Here is a 12968-nt window from a genome sequence, read left to right on the forward strand (position 1 = left end):
GTTTTGTGTGAACATAAATTTTCAACTCCTTTGAGTATATCAAGGAATACAATTGCTGGATTGTACGGTAAGGGGGTTTGGTTTTGTAAGAAACGCCAAAATGTCTTCCAAATTACTGTACCAGTTTGCATTTCCACAAGAAAGTTTGGAGAGTTCCTATTGCTGCAGGTTTTTCAGCACCATTTGTTGTAGAAACTGCCTTTGTTCCATTGTACTGCCTTTGCTCCCTTGTCAAAGGTCAGTTGTCTGTTTTTACATGGGTCTATTTCTTTGCTCTCTGTTCCATTCCATTTATTTATTTGTCTAATATTTTGCCAATACCAAATTCTCAATTCTTGTAGCTTCATAGGAAATCTTGGTAACATTAGTCTTCCAATCTTGTTCTCCTTCAAAATTGTGTTGGCTATTCCGTGACTTCTTAATTTTGAGAAACATGAAGCTTCCCCACTACGATCAGGTACAAGGCAAGGATATTCTCTCTCATCACTCTTCACATAAACTTCAGAATCAGTTTGTTCATATCCATAAAATCCCTTGCTGGGATTTTGTTTGGAATTACATTGACTCTATAGATCAAATTGGGAAAAACTGGCATTTTGAAAACATTGAGTCTTCCTTTCCATGAACATGGATATCTCTCCACTTATTTAGTTATTTGATTGCATTTATTAGAGTTTTGCAGTTTTCCTAATATAGGTTTCCTAATATAGTTATAGCTATTTCATTTTGGGGGTGCTAACATAAATGATATTGTGTTTTTAAATTCAAATTCCATGTGGTCATTGTCATTATATAGGAAAGCATTATACTTTTGTATATTTGTCTTATATCCTGTAACCTTGCTATAAATAATTGCTGTTAGTTCCAGGAATTTTTTGGTTAATTCTTTCAAATTTTCATGTAGATGATCATGTCATCAACCAACAAAGGCAGTTTTACTTATTTCCCAATCTGTACATGTCTTGTTTTTCTTTCCCTGCCTTATTTCATTATCAAGAACTTCCAGAAAAAATATTTAAAAAGGAGTGATGAGAGAGAACATCCTTGCCTTGTACCTGATCATAATGGGGAAGCTTCATGTTTCTCAAAATTAAGTATGTTAGCTGTAGCTTTTTTGAAATAACTTTTTTCAAGCTGAGAAAAAGTTCCCCTCTATTCATAGTTTACTGAGAGCTTTTATCATGAATAGGTAGTGGAATTTTTAAAATACTTTTCTGCATCTATTGATATACTCATGTGATTTTCTTCATTCAGACTACTGATGTGAAGAATTACCTTAACTGATTTTCAAATGTTGAATCAGCCTTATGTAACTGGAATAAATCCCACTTGGCCACTTGGCCAGGTGCATAATTCTTAGTATACATTTTTTGGAATAAATTTGCTAATATTTTGTTAAGAATTTTTTCATTTGTGTTTATGAGATATATTGGTCTATAGTTTTCTTATAATATCTCTCTGGTTTTGTGGTTAGGGTAATCCTGTCCTCATAAAACAAGTTAGGAAATATTCTCTCTGCTTCTATCTTCTGAAAGAGATTGTAGAGAGTTGATATAATTCCTTCTTAAATATATGGTAGAATTACCATTGTACCATCTGAACCTGGTGCTTTCTGTTTGTGAAGGTTATTAATTATTGATTCAATTTCTTTAATAGATATAGGCCTATTCAGATCATCTATTTCTTCTTTTGTGCATTTTGGCAGTTTGTGTCTTTCAAGGAATTTCATCAGGTTTGTGGGCACAGAGTTGTTCATAGTATTCCTTTAATATCCTTTTTGATTTTCATGGAATTGGTAGTGATTTGTTCTTTCATTTCTCATATTAATAATTTGTGTTTTCTCACTTTTTAAGAAATTTAGCCTGGGGCACCTGGCTGGTTCAGTCAGTAGAGAATGCAACTCTTGATCTCAGGGTTGTGAGTTGGAGCCCCATGTTGGATGTAGAGATTACTTAAAAATGAAGATGTTAAAAAAATAAATGAAAATTTAAAAATATAAATAAATAAATAAATAAATAAATAAATAAATAAATAATTTAGCCTGCCCAGTAGCTTATTGATTTTATTGATGTTTTCATAGAACTAGCTTATGAGGAGTGCCTGGGTGGCTCAGTTGATTGGGCGATTGACTCTTGGTTTTGGTTCAGGTCCTGATCTTGTGGGTCCTGGGATTGAGCCCCTTATTGTGCTCTTTGCTCAGCAGGGAGTCTGATTGAAGATTCTCTCCCTTTGCCCCTACCCTGACTTGTGTGCATGCTCTTTTTGTCTCTCTTGAATAAATAAATATATATTAAAAAAAAAAAAACTAGCTTTTGGATTATTGATTTTCTCTAGCAATTTCCTGTTTTCATTTTCATTGATTTATGTTCTAATTCTTTGTATTTTGTTTTTCTTCCTTCATTTTAGAGTTAAGCTTTCTTTATTTTTCTAGTTTCCTAAGGTGGAAACTTAGATTATTGATTTTCAATCTTTCTTCTTTTGGGGAAATTTGCATTTGATGCTATAAATATAGTATATTTTTGACATTGTTTTTGAAGTTTTTTTTTCTTCACAGTAGATTTCACCAAATTGGAGTCTTGAGAAATAAGCTTGTCATATCATCATATTTTTGTAGGCATGCTTATAATTTTGCAGGTTTTTTATACCTGGATAGCCAAGTTACAAAAAAAAAGTTTTAATATTTTCTGGCTAGATGATAAAAGGAATAGGCAGACTAAAACATACCTAAGTTAAAAGAAGGAGTATGCCCATTTCTGATTCATATTTATTGATGTTACTTCAGTTCTTCCCAGACTTAAAATCCTCACCCAAGTGGGAAGTGATATGCTGGTTTTGGTTTTGTTTTTATTTCCCTAAACTCAGCAGCTTTCTGGTAGTCTTAAGGTTCCTAGAAATTTGTGAGTAAAGTAATATTAATCAATGTAAATAATTTGGTGATATGGGCAACTTTATGTGTGATATGGATAGTGATATGGGGACCTTTATTTAGAAGTTTTACTGTTATGAGGAAGAAAAAATGTTATACCATCACAAATACAGGTTAATGATAGTGACATTGAAGATTGCAGCCTCACATTCAATATTATCTGCTCCAGAAAGCCTCTATGACTTCTGTAAAAGAATTGAGTGCTTGAAATTCTTTTTATTTATATTTTAAGATTTTATTTATTTATTTGAGAGAGAGAATGTGAGAGAGAGCCTGAGGGGGGTGGTCAGAGGGAGAAGCATACTCCCCACCAAGCAGGGAGCCCGATGTGGGACTCGATCCCAGGACTCTAGGATCATGACCTGAGCCAAAGGCAGTCGCTTAACCAACTGAGCCACCCAGGTGCCCCGAGTGCTTGAAATTCTTATTCCAGATATTTCCATATTCTTTTCCTATAAATCTTAAAAACATAAAGCAAGTCTAAGAAAATGTATAATGATGTGTATGTGAATGAAAAACAGGAAAGGACACATTTGGATGAAGATATGACTTTTGTCAGAACTCTTTTTTTAATAACTCACATTATATTAGAAATATTTATTTATTTGTTGCCCTCTTCTTCTATGAGAGCAGAGGGATAGGGGCATTATTTTCTTCCTGTCTCAATTCTCAGGACTGAGCTACAGGCATTATTAGGTATTGAATAACAGGTGTTGAATAACATATATTACATAAATTAATAAATAAATGAGTGAATAAGTGAATAAATGCATGACAAAGATCTAAGCAGAGCTGATCTTGAGTGTAATGTATCATGTGATACCACACACTACCATACTCTAAACTTTCCATCCATCCTATTGCTTGACAGTCCGGTTAGGTAATTCAGTGCCTTTGACTGAGCATCTTGATACCTTGAAACAAAATAATTGTGCCTGTGTGTGTGTTTGAATGTATTTTGTATTCTGAATTTTTTTGAGTGTTGGCTATAATGTTAATACTTGCTTCAGAACAGGTTTGAATAGAAAAAGGGCCTGAGTCAGGGCTCTGAAGTTTATTTTTTTTTATTTTTATTTTTAAAGATTTTATTTATTTATTAGAGAGAGAGAATGAGAGATAGAGAGCATGAGAGGGAAGAGGGTCAGAGGGAGAAGCAGACTCCCCGCCGAGCAGGGAGCCCGATGTGGGACTCAATCCCGGGACTCCAGGATCATGACCTGAGCCGAAGGCAGTCGCTTAACCAACTGAGCCATCCAGGCGCCCAGGGCTCTGAAGTTTAAAAAGGGAAGATAATGCCTCCAATGGGCCACAGCTTCATTTGGACACAGAGTGTGAGCCGGAGTCCTTGAGGATCTGGGCAGGGAACACTGTGCAGGCAGCAGAGTTAGGGGCTATGAAGCAGATGGTCACAACCCTATAACTGTATATAGTATCATTGAAAATAATTTAAGAGTACTACTTAACAACTTTGTTGGACTGTAATGAATGCAATATATTTGTGTTAACATTTAGAGTATATGATTTTATAAGGTTTAGACATATGTGTACACCTGTGAGACCATCACCACAATCAAGGTAGTGAACATATCTATCACTCCCCAGAGTTTTCTTTATGTCTCTTTGTAATTCCTCACTCCAGCATCTGTCCCTAGGGAGCCAGTGATCTGCTTTTGCTACATAAATGGAATCATAGTAAATACTCTTCTTTTTTGGTCTGGTTCTTTTCACCCTGTATATTTTTTAAATGTAAATTGTATTATTAGTAGTAGTAATAATGATGATGATCAATATCTGCACTAGGTACTTTTCATACATTCTCATTTAATTAATTTCATCTACAATGCTCAGCCAAACTGAATTATGAAAGGTCTTTATAAGGGTCCTTATGAAAATTGATTTGTTTCTGACAAGGGCAATCATTCCATTTACAGAGGCTAATTCTTTTACTCGCATAAGAGAAACAATTCATTATTCTTGTACAACTAACAAAAAGCTGATTGCAATAAAATGATGACTGGTAATTCATTCATTTATTTAAGGAAGAACATATTTTATCCTTATTTTAAAATAAAGAAATGAAGAATATGCACTCCAGCCTTAAATTTCCATATAAAGCCTCAGTTCTAAAAGTTTGTCTTTTGTGAAGCTGCTTCCTTTATACTTTGAAAACTCTTGCAACCCTGTAGCTTCATGTCCTCCTTAAACAATAGTATTAGGGGAAAGAGATGAGGCTTTCTCATATAATCTCTTAATTGAAAAAAGGATAAAAAAGATCTTTTCAGGAGCTGATAAAGTTTTTAGAAAGTGATATTTTAATAAAAAGAAGACATATTCATTTCAGAAGGAAACAGCCAGGGTGGCATTAATATATGTGTATTTCAATGAAAGAGGAGTCATTTCAACAAATTTCATACTATTATTATTTTACTTTCTGCATTGTAGTTGAAAAAGAAAAAGTCTCATTTATAAATGGAAATATCAAAGATGAATATAAACCACACACCAAAAAAAATAATTTCTGATGTTTCTAACTGGCATGCCATCAGTCAAAAATATCTGTTTTGTATATGTCCACCAGCAAGACACTGTACTAAGTGTTATGGGTGATAAAACCCTCAAGGTATATTTTTTTCCCTTCAAGAGGATTAACACAGATTGAGGAATGAGGCATGCTTACCACAGATAACTAGGAATGCATAGTGATACACAATCTGTTTGCAAAACTACAAGGAAATCAAGTGCTCTAAGTGACCCGAGGAGAGAGTCTTTGGAGGGGGAGTGGCCCTGAGATCATCAGAGTGGAGAACTGGAGATCAATCTTGAGGTGAGTAGGAATCAGACAGAATGGCAGTATGGGGCAGGTGCAGGAGAAGTTTCTTGCCTAGAGGAACCGGGGTCACTAAGATGAACAAGGTATAATCTCAGGGAACAACAGCCTCAAGAGGGAACAAGGAAGATAGTCAAAGAAGCAGACTACGTCAAAGTGGGTGAGGTTTAGAGACCCAGAATAGGGCAACCTAAGCAACCTGGCTTTTGGCCTGGAGCTCAGGACAAATGTGCCCATTGTATCCTTAAGATAATTCTAGAATTTCCCTACACTCTCATCCAATCCCCAGCACTGTGAAAGTTCCATGCTAATATTTGTGACTAGAGGGAAAGCACTGATAGTAGTCACAGAGACGGATTGCTCCCGAACTGAACCCAGTCCACTGGAATGTGGAGGGTATTGAATTATTAATCTCTGGTAATCCTGTAGAAAGCCCAGAAATACTGAGGGTTTTTGTTTGTTTGTTTTTGTTTTTCTTGATGTCAGTGCTTTGGGGGTAGGTGGAGCAGGTATTGCTGGCCATATAACAGAGCCTCAGAATGTATTTTGTCTAAGGCCACATGACTAAAAGTTCTAGCAACTGGGGGCGCCTGGGTGGTTCAGATGTTTAAGCGTCTGCCTTCGGCTCAGGTCATGATCCCAGGGTCCTGGGATCGAGTCCCACATCGGGCTCCCTGCTAGGCGGGGAGCCTGCTTCTCTCTCTGCCTCTGCCTCTCTCTCTCTCTCTCTGACTCTTATGAATAAATAAAACATTTAAAAAAATAAAAAATAGCTCCCCACCCCCCGCCTTGGCCCTGAAGGGGCTGGATGGGCAAGTTGGGCGCGATGGCTCGAGCCCGGGCGGTGGCGGCGGCGGCCGGAGGCGGCGGCGCCTCCACCTCCTCGCCCCGGCGCCGGCGGTGATCCGAACGAGCGGCCGCGGTCCCGGATGAGACTGTTCGTGGGCTGGCTGTGCCTGAGCCTGGCGTCCGTGCGGCTGGCGCGGAGGATGTGGACGCTGCGGAGCCCGCTCACCCGCTCCCTGTACGTGAACATGACAGCGGAGAAGTCACAAAAATCATGAGCCCTCATTTTGAAGAAATTTATGCCACTGAGCTGTCTGAAACTATGATATGGCAGCTTCAGAAGAAGAAATACAGAGTGCTTGGTATAAACGAATGGCAGAATACAGGGTTCCAGTATGATGTCATCAGCTGCTTGAATTTGCTGGACCGCTGTGATCAGCCCCTGACTTTGTTAAAAGATATCAGAAGTGTCTTGGAGCCAACTAGAGGCAGGATGATCCTCGCCTTGGTTTTACCCTTTCATCCCTATGTGGAAAACGTAGGTGGCAAGTGGGAGAAACCATCAGAAATTTTAGAAATCAAGGGACAGAATTGGGAAGAACAAGTGAATAGTCTGCCTGAAGTTTTCAGAAAAGCTGGTTTTGTTATTGAAGCTTTCACCAGACTACCATACCTGTGTGAAGGCGACATGTATAATGACTACTACGTTCTGGATGATGCTGTCTTTGTTCTCAAACCAGTATAAACACGTGGAGGCCCGAGTCTTCAGCGCCCACCCCAAGAATGTACACTCCAGAAAAGGGTCTGCGTTTGTGATTATGTGAAGGGAGGACCTTTGGGGACTGCCATTCTGAATATCATGTAGGAATTTAAAAAGCCAAAATACTAATTATTTCTTTGTAGTGTGTAAAAGGAACGTTTTTAAAAAACAAAACCCAACTCTTTGAGGATTTTTATCAACTCTTTACTCAGTATACAGGTCACACTCCAAGTATGGAAGATATTTTTTATACTTAATTACAGTAGGGACTCATTCCCCAGTCAAAGCAATAGTCACGACCTCACATGGAACCAATAAATATGGATGATTGTTTTTAATAAAATGAAGACTGGCAATAAAGCTGTCCATTCAATTGCAAATATTTGGTTATAAGGTATAGCCACTGATACTCTTTCATGTTTAGAAATTCTTTGTCATTATTCAAAAAATGTTTTTAATCATGCTAATAAACTTTTTTGGAGATAAAAAAATAAAAAATAAAATAAAATAATAAAAAATAAAAAATAAATAAATAAATAAAAAATAAATAAATAAAAGTTTTAGCAACTGGAACCACATGTTCTTGGCTGCCACCATTCCAGGGTTCGTTTCAGTGTACTGTGCAGCTAGCTACTGAATGCTGACCTGATTTTAAGGACTGACAGAAGCTGGGTAAGGTACACTGTGGAATTCAATCACTATCAAATGATGATGGTGATCTTTAGGATACAGCGTTCTCAAGGTCTTTTAAAGCTATATATTTGTACATAATGCACACTCATACTCACTTTTACCAAAGCTCAAATGTTTTATACTGAACATATTTCATATTTTTAAAAAAATTAATTCAGTAAACTCAGACTTCAGTTCTTTTTTTTTTTTTTCCCCTGTTTCCCTTGCCACTGCCCCCTACAAAATCCTTTACTCTTCTGGTCCGTCACTGTAAATTCACCAAACACATCTAATTGGACTACTAGGTGTGAGGTAAAATGTGTTTTTATGACTGTGTCCCCAGTATATAGGACAGTGCCTGCCCTAGGGGGAATGTGGTCAGTGATGCTTGGAGATGAATGAGAATACATGAATGAATATTTGAGCTCTATGATGAACAAGATCCCGTCCCAACACTGCAATTCTAGAGTCCCCAAGAGTTGTAATTACTCTTGGTAGTATTCCAAACCTGTCCTCTCTTGGCCAAAATAAAAAAGTCAACCAACAGCAATGAAAAAAAGGCCTAACACATGCCTCTTATGCTGGTTATTTCTTGGCTAATGGTGTGTTAGAAACTCATTAGCAGTGTCTTTTCTCAAAAAATAAAAGAGTTTCACACTTTCTTTTCTCTCTATTATTCTGTGATGTTTCTATTTCCTCTTGCTGGTATCTCAATGAATAAATTTAATCCTTGACATTATTTTATCTCACTTCTATGTGAATCAACTGACCAGTAAGTAATTATGAATTATTTGGCTCAAACAAGAGGTTACACATATCAGTTTTATCTGTTAATGACACATATGTCATTTGTTATAAGAAGTTAATAGTTGAGCCATTTTTTTTCTAATGCTTCTTATTTACTTATTTTTTAATGTAAAGTTCTTGGGGATAAATACCAAATATTCTTCACAAGGAGTAAGATATCCATTCCTTCCTCTATAAAGTTCTCAGAAAATACTGCTCCTTATCAATGAAGAAGAGGAGTTATATTTTAGGTTCTTTAATCTGAGCAATAAGGAAATGTAGTTTGATTTTAGGAAGAAATATGTTGAATCGGATACATGTATCTGTGAAAATCTGTGGACAATGGCCCATTGTCATTATCTTATGCAAGAGGAGAAAGAAGAGGCTTTTGTCATTATATTTGTTGTGTTGAATTGTTTTATCTCCACTCAGGGTCCTGAATTGTATTCAGGAGACCACAAAGCCTTAGTCAGTTTCTCTCACCCTCTCAAATTCGCTGCTGATGCTGTTTCCTCATTTGTCTCAAATCCATCCCATCAACTATCCATATTCTCATGTTTTCACTTCACCAGAAACACTGTTCTCTCTAGGCATTTTTTTTGGTCCCATTTTTTTCATTTTTTTCAATGAGTCAATGCAGCATGTATACATACTATAATTGAGCAGGTCTTCTACTCTTGTGTGTGAGATGCCAGACTGGGTGATGGAGCTATGGGAGTGGAAGGCATGGAGGCTACCCTTGAAGCAGGAGGTACACAGGTGAGCAGTCAGTAACCCAGCAGTGGGCATTGCCATGGAGAGCTGTGCAGAGCTGCACAGAGAAGTATGTGTGCAGAAAGATACAGAAAGGAAACTTTCCTGATGGGTAGGGCAGCTGGTGTGATGGGGTTCAGGGAAGAGGAGAGGTCATCAAAGGATTCTTGGGAAAGGATATAATGCCTGAGTTGAGTACAAATCATAATGGATATGACATTCCAAGCAGAGAATACAGGGTATGCAAAGGATTGAAAAGGAGCTTTGCCTCTTTTGGAGACCTACAGTTTTTGAAATGGTGGGAGCACCATGTGCACACCGATGAGGCAGGAGATAAGTCATGGGAACTCAGTGAAGATACAAGTCAACACAGCCAACCTTTGAATTCTATTTCAGGCTGGGTGGCTACTCTTCTTAGATAAACACATGGCATCTCCCCTCCGGGAAACCTCTTAGCCTGATGGAATATTCCTGTGAGAAAAATAGGGATACTGAAGAAGGGATGGGAAAATACCGAATCAGAGGGGAGAAATGGGCTCTGTGAAGCAGACTATGGAAAAAAGAGAGCATACTTTTTTTTTATTACTATTATTTGTACACAGAAGCTTCCAGTAGGTTCATATTGGATTCAAGTTTTGCTCCTAATTGTACCACAGAAGATAAATGTATGAGGGGAGACAGTAGCAGGACCAGGGCAGCATGAGCAAGACCTCCAGAGTATTTTTTCATAGAGTCCTATCTTCCTTGACCTTCTGATTTTCTACGAAACCCCCTAGCCCTGTGTCCAAACACATTTTCTCCTGCTCCATTTTGAGTTAAGTTTAGACCTCTCTGTTTATCTTAGAATCAATGGTACCTAGTACAATCCTGGCACACAGGAGTTGTTCAGAAAGTACACAAAAGATTTGAAAGGACAACGGGTAGGGGTGGTGGAAACTGAGATAACGATCTTACCTACAGGAGGTTTTGATCATAACATAATGGCCATGAAGGGAATGGATTGGAAGGCAGCAGGGAAGCAAAACACCCAGGTGGGGCACAATGAGCAGAAGAAGCAAACTGGATTTTAAAAACTGGAGAAAGTCAGAGTGGATAATCATTTGATACCTGCAATAGTACTTGTGGAATAAAGGGGTAGAGGAACTATTTCTATGACAGAGAGAATGAGAAGAATCTATTAGAGAATCAGGAGTGACAAAGAGAGGTAGGCAAGGTTCCCTGTAGATGGAGGGGAGGAAGTACATGGAGATCCAGAGGTAGAACAAAGGCCCCACAAGGCTCCAACAGAAGATTCTCTATCACCTTCTATACATCCACATTTCTCTAGGGTTTGAATAATCTGAAGTTCTGTGGCCAATCTCTGGTAGGGCATGAGAAAGCCCAAGCAATAAAATGATAATACCTCTTGAATGACACAGTTTGCTAACTGGAGCCACTGCCCCCAACTCCTCTTTCCTTCCTGAAAAGTCCTAAGAGGTTGCCACTGTGCCTTAGTCTATTCATGGAAGCAATAGTTTCATAGAGGCAGAATATTTGAGTTTTTTCTTTTTTTTTTTTAAAGATTTTATTTATTTATTTGAGAGAGAGAGAGAATGAGAGATAGAAAGCACGAGAAGGAAGAGGGTCGGAGGGAGAAGCAGACTCCCTACTGAGCAGGGAGCCCGATGCGGGACTTGATCCCGGGACTCCAGGATCATGACCTGAGCCGAAGGCAGTTGCTTAACCAACTGAGCCACCCAGGTGCCCTTGAGTTTTTTCTCTGGTTTCCCTATCCAGGGAGGGATAGAGCTTTATAATATGAATTCACAAATCATATGACTAAATTTTGAAAAGTTTGCCCTTCAAGGGCATTAAATGTGCTGACAAAATATGAGCAGAAGCTTTAAAAATCAGATCATAAACTCTATTCTTTTTAAAGTGACTAAATTTCAACAAGAGTTATATATCAAGCTATTTAAAACATTTGTTTTATGTCTCAACCCTTTTTTTAATGTTGCCCTGATTTTTGTGCAAAATATGATAGAATGGATCATCAAACTCTCAAAAGCATCATTAAATAAAATGTGAAAGACAAAGTTTATTAGATTTAATACAGAAAAATATGTTTATATAAATATATATTAAAGCTCCAAAAATAATCTGTCTTGAGCATATCAGGATTACTGTTCTACATTTTGTGATGGGCCTTTCTTCCCCCCGGGTAGTTCATTGATTTACACTGACATCACTAATGGGACAATTAAGAACCATAAAATTGGACTGAAGAAGAACATACTACTACACAACAACAAAGGTGCACACCTTAATAACAAGTCTGATTGCCTTTCCTTGCAGTTGAGGTTGAGAGATAGGCAGTGGCTAATCTGCACAAATGCCATTGCAAAGAAATGACAAGATCCCTGGCACATCACCACCATGAAAAAAGAGAAATAAAAATGATTGCAAAGTATTAGCCTTTATCCAGGCACTGAGCTTCTGCTTGTATGGCTGTTCACAGTTTCTACTTCAAACCGGAAAAAATAAATGAAGTGGGCATAGCATGGAAAAGATTAAAAAAAAAAAAAAAGCTTCTTGTTGGGATATACTTAACTAACCCATAGAAAATCCTACATTTCAGATTTATTATAACTTGATGGCTATTAGGTAGGCTGTGCCAGTAGAAAGTACAGCATCCTAGACAATAGGATATACCAAATAGTTGTTAAATACCCTCACCTCTTCATTTTACACTGAAGGAAGAAAAAGCAAAATAAAGAATATTCCATTAAAATTAACTGCATCCCTATTGTTTTTAGATTAAAAACCAAAACATTTAAAACATGTCTGGTATTAGAACCTATATGCATATTATTATATTTCACTAAATTTAAAAAGCATTAAATGCATTGTAAGATAACTTAGCAGTCTACAACTATTTTACGGCCCTATGTGTCTAGCATCACAATAAAAGTTGTTCAAGAATGAGTAAGACAGAGATCCTTTCCTGAAATAAGATCAAATGGGGCACCTGGGTGGCTCAGTCAGTTATGCGTCTGCCTTCGGTTCAGGTCCTGATCCCAGGGTCTTTGGATAGAGCCCTGCATCGCGTTCCCTGCTCCGCAGGGGTCCTGCTTCTCCCTCTCCCTCTGCCTGCTGCTCTCCCTGCTTATGCGCGCTTTCTCTCTCTCTCTGTCAAATAAATAAATAAAAATCTTTAAAATAGAAAAAAGAAGATAAAATGATAGAAGGGGTGCTTAGCTGGCTTAGTCATTACAGCATGCTATTCTTGATCTCAGGGTTGTAAATTTGAGCCCCACACTGGGTGTAAAGATTACACAAAAATAAAATCTTGGAGCATTTGAGTGGCTCAGGTGGTTGAGCATCAGATTCTTGATCTCAGCTCAGGTCATTATTTCAGGGTCGTGAGATGGAGCCCTGCTTTGGGCTCCATGTTCAGTGGGGAGTCTGCTTGAGATTCT

General features: G+C 37.8%; 1 pseudogene; it reads left to right on the forward strand.

Moving 5' to 3' along the window:
- Nucleotides 1-6801: 6801 nt before the first annotated feature.
- On the forward strand, nt 6802-7571 carry LOC114207298 (protein-L-histidine N-pros-methyltransferase pseudogene; annotated as a pseudogene).
- Nucleotides 7572-12968: the final 5397 nt, after the last annotated feature.

Source organism: Eumetopias jubatus, unplaced genomic scaffold (assembly GCF_037043125.1).
Source record: "Eumetopias jubatus isolate StellerSeaLion01/CBP00866 unplaced genomic scaffold, mEumJub1_p1.0 scaffold_3, whole genome shotgun sequence".
NCBI classification, from domain to species: Eukaryota; Metazoa; Chordata; class Mammalia; order Carnivora; family Otariidae; genus Eumetopias; species Eumetopias jubatus.